The 5,729-nt window shown below is 40.9% G+C and overlaps 1 non-coding gene and 1 pseudogene across 1 annotated transcript; one reads left to right on the top strand and one right to left on the bottom strand.

Annotated features, from left to right (window-relative positions):
- Nucleotides 1-999: 999 nt before the first annotated feature.
- Nucleotides 1,000-5,729, top strand: part of LOC112093942 — a 5,703-nt pseudogene continuing 973 nt past the window's right edge.
- On the bottom strand, nucleotides 1,381-1,487 carry LOC112093948. Its single transcript, XR_002903278.1, has one exon. It is a non-coding gene; the product is annotated as a small nucleolar RNA R71 (small nucleolar RNA).

Genomic DNA, 5,729 nt, shown 5'->3' with positions numbered 1-5,729 from the left:
TGTGTTAATTTCTTATTTTGTGTTAATTTCTTATTTTTAGTTATTAATCTGTGTCTAACCTTTAGTTCACGTTCTGTAGTAGATTAGTAGTTTAATTTGTTTTAACCTTTTTGTTTCATTTTTTTTTCTTTCTCCTTGTCGTTTCTTATTTCAAAAAAAAAAAAGAAACGTCCTTTGGTTTGCCTGATTGATTGTTAGGCTATATATATATATATAAAAACTTTTATTGTTGTATTCCTTCCTTTCTTTGTTATCTCACGTTCTCACGTTTCATTTCCCGTTCTTCTTTTTCTAACACAAAAAAAAAAAAAAAAATCTCACACTTTTAGGATTTGTGTTTTAGAATTAACTGTGATTTAATTTTGTAATCTTTTATTTTTGGTAAATTAGGATTTTATTTTGTTTCCTCATTTGTATATTTTAATTTTGCCTTATTTAAAATTTTTCTTTTATAGTTTCATTAACTCTTAAGATTATAACTAGGATTGTAATTAATTGACTAATTTAGATTCCTAATCTAGGATTTTCATAATTTGGTAGATTTAGGTTTTTGACTTTAGGAATAGTTTCCATTAATTAGATTACATTTCATAATTTACTCAATAAAATTCAATAATTGATTTTGAGAATAATTGTATGGTTACGTGGAAAGTACAATCTAAGGGAGTTCTGTCTAGGAAAGTTGGTACTTAAGTGGGCCTCTCCCCACTAATCTTTCCTGGGAACGTTGCTCTGTCTAGGAGACTATTCATTGAGCCAAGAGCTATAGTCTTTCCTAGGAGCACTCTCGGTGGTTACAATTTATGTTACTATATAATTATTTTCTTTTTGAAAAAAAAAAACAAAAAAAACAAAAAATAATTAAAAATAAAAAAATAAAAAAATAGCCGCTTAGGGTGAATGCATCTATATAGAGACGAACTAGGGAGATTTGCTCAACGTCCAGATTTAGAAACCCCTCACTCGTCGTTGGAATTCGCATTTCAAAATCTATTCGCAATGGCACAATACGAGGAAGTTCAGCAGAGGACGTTGCAAGATTATCTGCACCCAACGCGCACGGCCACCCCATCGTGCATCATGTTCCCGCCAAATGCACCGCCTACGGATTTCAAGCCGGGCATGATTGCACTTCTCCCAACCTTTCACGGATTAGAGAACGAGAATCCATATGTACACATTCGGGAGTTTGAAGAGGTGGTGGCCACCTTTCACAGCCGTGCTGAGGCCGCAAATACCGTCAGATTAAAGTTTTTTCCTTTTTCTCTGAAGGACAAGGCCAAAAGCTGGTTGTATTCTCTTAGGCCCAAGTCTATTGGTACGTGGGAAGAAATGACGACGACATTTTTCAACAAGTATTTCCCACACCATAAGACTAATAATTTGAAACGACAGATCTCAAATTTCACTCAGAAGGAAAACGAAACGCTCTATCAAGCTTGGGAGCGTTTTAAAGATCTGTTAAATCTATGTCCCCACCATGGATATGAAAGTTGGCGCCTCGTAAGCTATTTCTACGATGGACTCACAATCTGAGAGCGCCAATTTGTTGAGATGATGTGCAATGGAGATTTTCTCCAGAAGGATCCTGATGAAGCTATCGAGTACCTGAATGAGTTAGCTGAGAAAGCTCATACTTGGACTGGACCGAGTGCTACTGAGAGCACCAGTAGGTCCCGACCAGTTAGAGTTTATCAATTAAGGGAAGAGGACAACCTCAAGGCCCAAGTTGAAGTTTTAACGAAGCAAATTGAGGCCCTCAAAAGTAAAGATAGTAAAGGACCCTACATGGTGGCAATGATAGAAACACATTAGCCTTGTTTAGTTTGTGGTGGAATGGGCCACCTAACTCAGGATTGCCACACTTTAAGTGAAATGAGAAGGGTATATGAGGAGCAGTGCAATGCATTGGGCACATACAAGAAGCCTTACGGACCTTTCTCAGAATCTTACAATCCTGGTTGGAAAAACCACCCGAACTTTAGTTGGCGAGATTCGAACCAACAAGCACAATCATCTGGAAGGCAATGGAGATCAGAGCAACAATCTCAACCACCAAGAACATATTTTGCGCCTCAGAATAACACGCAGTCGAAAGGAAATTCTCTAGAGGATACCTTAAAAGCTTTTATGGACGCGCAAAATAAGACGAATAAAAGGGTTGATTCAATGCTCACGCAGCTGGTGGAAGAGAATAAGGAAATAAAAAGTCAGATCACAAAGCTGACAAAAGCTTTAACCGTTCAGGAGCGTGGTAGATTTCCATCACAAGCCCAATCCAATTTGAGAGGACAACACATGACTCAAACTTCAAACTCTAAAGGTCAAAATATCAAGGAAGTTAACGTTATCACTACTCGAAGTGGTAAGAATTTAGACACGCCATCAACAAGTACTATCACTTTGAGTAATGAAGAATCGGCTCAGGAGAAAGAAGAGCCAACAAAAATTCCGGTAAAGGTGCCCTTCCCCCAGGCTCTCCGACAAAAGTGCCGGAAAACCAAAGTGAGATCCTGGAGCACTTGACACAACTGAAGATCAATCTTCCTTTACTACATGTGATCAAGTAAGTGCCGGCCTGCGCCAAGGTTATAAAGGATCTGTGCACTATAAAGATAAAGCACCATGTCAAGAAGACTGCATTCTTGACGGAACAAGTGAGCACGGTGATTGAGCAGAAGACACCGCTGAAGTACAAAGATCCTGGCTGTCTTACCATTTTCTGCACCATTGGGACACGCAAATTCGGCCAAGCATTGTTAGACCTAGGATCGAGTGTTAACCTCATGCCCTATTCAGTCTACTCGCGATATTAAGCCCACATCTGTGGTTCTGCAACTGGCCGATCGATCTATTAAGAGACCATGAGGAATAGTGGAAGATGTGTTATTGCAAGTTGATAAGTTCTACTATCCTGTGGATTTTGTTGTTTTGGACACTCAGTCAGTGGTTGATGTGGAGTCAAAAATCCCGATCATCCTTGGAAGACCATTCCTCGCGACAGCAAATGCTCTAATTAATTGTAGAAATGGTCTAATGAAGATCTTTTTTGGGAATATGACTCTCGAGGTAAATGTTTTCAACATTGTAAAACAACCACAAGGTGATGACGAGTGTCACCAAACATTCTTGATTAACACACTTGTCGAGGAGGAGGTTCTGCTACAAAGCAACTCTGAAGATCTTGAAAATCTCCTCCAAAATTCTGAATCTGAAAGTTTCGGTCCTTGTGAGTTGGCTAACATTTTTGCCATTTTTAACAACTCACAGGACAGAGGAATTAAGTTTAAGCAACTGTGTTTCGAGGAACTTCTGCAAGGGAGAGAGAAACCAAAGTCTTCCATCGAAGAGACCCCTACAGTGAAACTTGCTCAACTACCTGAAGGATTGAAACATGCATTTTTAGGAGTCAGCGATACCTTTCATGGTATCATTTCTTTCAAACTCGATGCATCACAAAAGCGGCGGTTGATCAACATGCTGCAAAAGCATAGATCTGCATTGGGTTGGACGATTGCTGACATTAAAGGGATCAGTCCTTTTATCTACTCCCATCATATTCATTTGGAAGAAGGAGTTAACCCGCGAAGAGATCCTCAAAGAAGATTGAATCCAACAATGAAAGAAGTAGTGAAGAATGAGGTTCTCAAGCTATTAGATGCTAGCAACATTTATCCTGTTGCTGATAGCAAGTGGGTTAGTCCGACCCAGGTAGTGCCAAAGAAATCGGGGGTCACTGTGGTGGAAAATGAGAAAGGGGCTCTAGTTTCCACAAAGGTCGTGACTGGTTAGCGCATGTGTATTGACTATCGCAAGCTTAACGCCGCCACTCGCAAAGACCATTTTCCACTTCCATTCATCGATCAAATCCTAGAACGAGTGGCAGGTCATCCTTTCTATTGCTTTCTCGATGGCTATTCAGGATACTATCAGATAGAGATAGCATTAGAAGATCAGGATAAGACAACATTCACATGTCCTTTTGGCACTTATGCCTTTCGGCGAATGCCATTTGAATTGTGTAATGCATTTGCCACATTTCAGAGGTGTATGATGAGCATTTTCAGCGACATAATCGAAAAATGCATGGAAGTGTTCATGGATGATTTAACAGTCTTCGGAGATTCATTCGACACATGCCTTCTCAACTTAGAAGCCGTTCTACAAAGATGTGAAGAGAAAGGTCTTGTGCTCAATTGGGAGAAGTGTCATTTCATGGTATCATCTGGCATAGTTCTTGGGCACATTATTTCTAAAAGAGGAATCGAGGTCGACCGCTCTAAGGTTGAACTCATTTCCAACCTGCCCACCCCCAAGGCCGTTAAAAATGTCCGATCTTTTCTGGGGCACGCCGGATTCTACAGGAGGTTCATTCAGAACTTTTCATCTATAGCGAGACCGCTAAGCAACCTCCTAGCAAAAGATGTTGTGTTCAACTGGACACAAGAGTGTGAGGAAGCATTCCGAACACTCATCGCAAAACTGACTTCTGCCCCTATTATGCAGTCACTAGATTGGAGCTTACCTTTCGAGATCATGTGTGATGCAAGTAACTACGCCGTGGGGGCCCTTCTTAGTCAATGAAGGGAGGGGAAGCCTTTCGTTGTCTACTACGCAAGCCGTACTCTGAATAGTGCTCAAATGAACTACTCTACTACTGAAAAAGAGTTGCTTATTGTAGTATTTGCTCTCGACAAGTTCCGTGCATATCTGATTGGTTCACCTATCACCATCTTTACAGATCATGCCGCCCTTAAGTACATCCTCTCCAAAAAGGATGCTAAGGCGCGTTTAATTAGGTGGATCCTTCTCCTGCAGGAATTTGACTTGACAATCAATGACAAGAATCGAGTCAAAAATGTGGTGGCGGACCACTTATCTCGTCTTGAATTTAATGATTCCGCCGAAATTCCTGCTATTAGATATGACTTCCCCGATGAACATCTCTTCGCCGTCACTAAGATGCCATGGTATACGAACATTGTTAACTACTTGGTGATAGGCGAGATTCCATCTACCTAGGGTGCACAAGACAAGACGAAGTTTCTGGTCGAGGTTCGTAACTTTTATTGGGATGACCCCTATCTTTTTAAGTACTGCCCCGACCATATCATAAGACGATGCATCCCGGATGATGAAGTGTCTAATGTCCTGAACTTTTGCCACAACGATGCATATGGCGGTCATTTTTCTATGAGGAAGCCCGCCGCGAAAATCTTACAGTGTGGTCTCTATTGGCCCACTTTATTCAAGGACACCAATGACTTTTGCCGTTCCTGTGAGAGGTGCCAAAAGCTAGGTGTTTTGTCCCGTCGCCATATGATGCCCTTGAACCCGATTCTCATAATAGAAATATTCGATTGCTGGGGGATAGACTTTATGGGACCATTTCCACCTTCTTATGGATTCCTCTACATACTCCTCGCTGTGGATTACGTGTCTAAGTGGGTAGAAGCCGTGGCGTGCCGGAACAACAATAACACTACTATTGTAAAGTTCTTAAAGGAAAATGTATTATCTCGATTTGGAACATCGCGTGCCATCACCAGTGATCAAGGCACCCATTTCTGCAACCGTTCTTTTGAGGCTCTGATGCGCAAGTACGGTGTGATTCATAAAGTTTCAACTGCCTATCACCCACAGACAAATGGCCAAGCTGAGTTAGCCAATAGGGAGATTAAGCAAATTCTAGAAAAGACGGTTAATCCCGATCGCAAGGATTGGTCTCT

This window comes from Morus notabilis, unplaced genomic scaffold (assembly GCF_000414095.1).
Source record: "Morus notabilis unplaced genomic scaffold, ASM41409v2 Scaffold583, whole genome shotgun sequence".
Taxonomy (NCBI): domain Eukaryota; kingdom Viridiplantae; phylum Streptophyta; class Magnoliopsida; order Rosales; family Moraceae; genus Morus; species Morus notabilis.
This window is presented reverse-complemented; position numbering and strand designations above follow the sequence as displayed.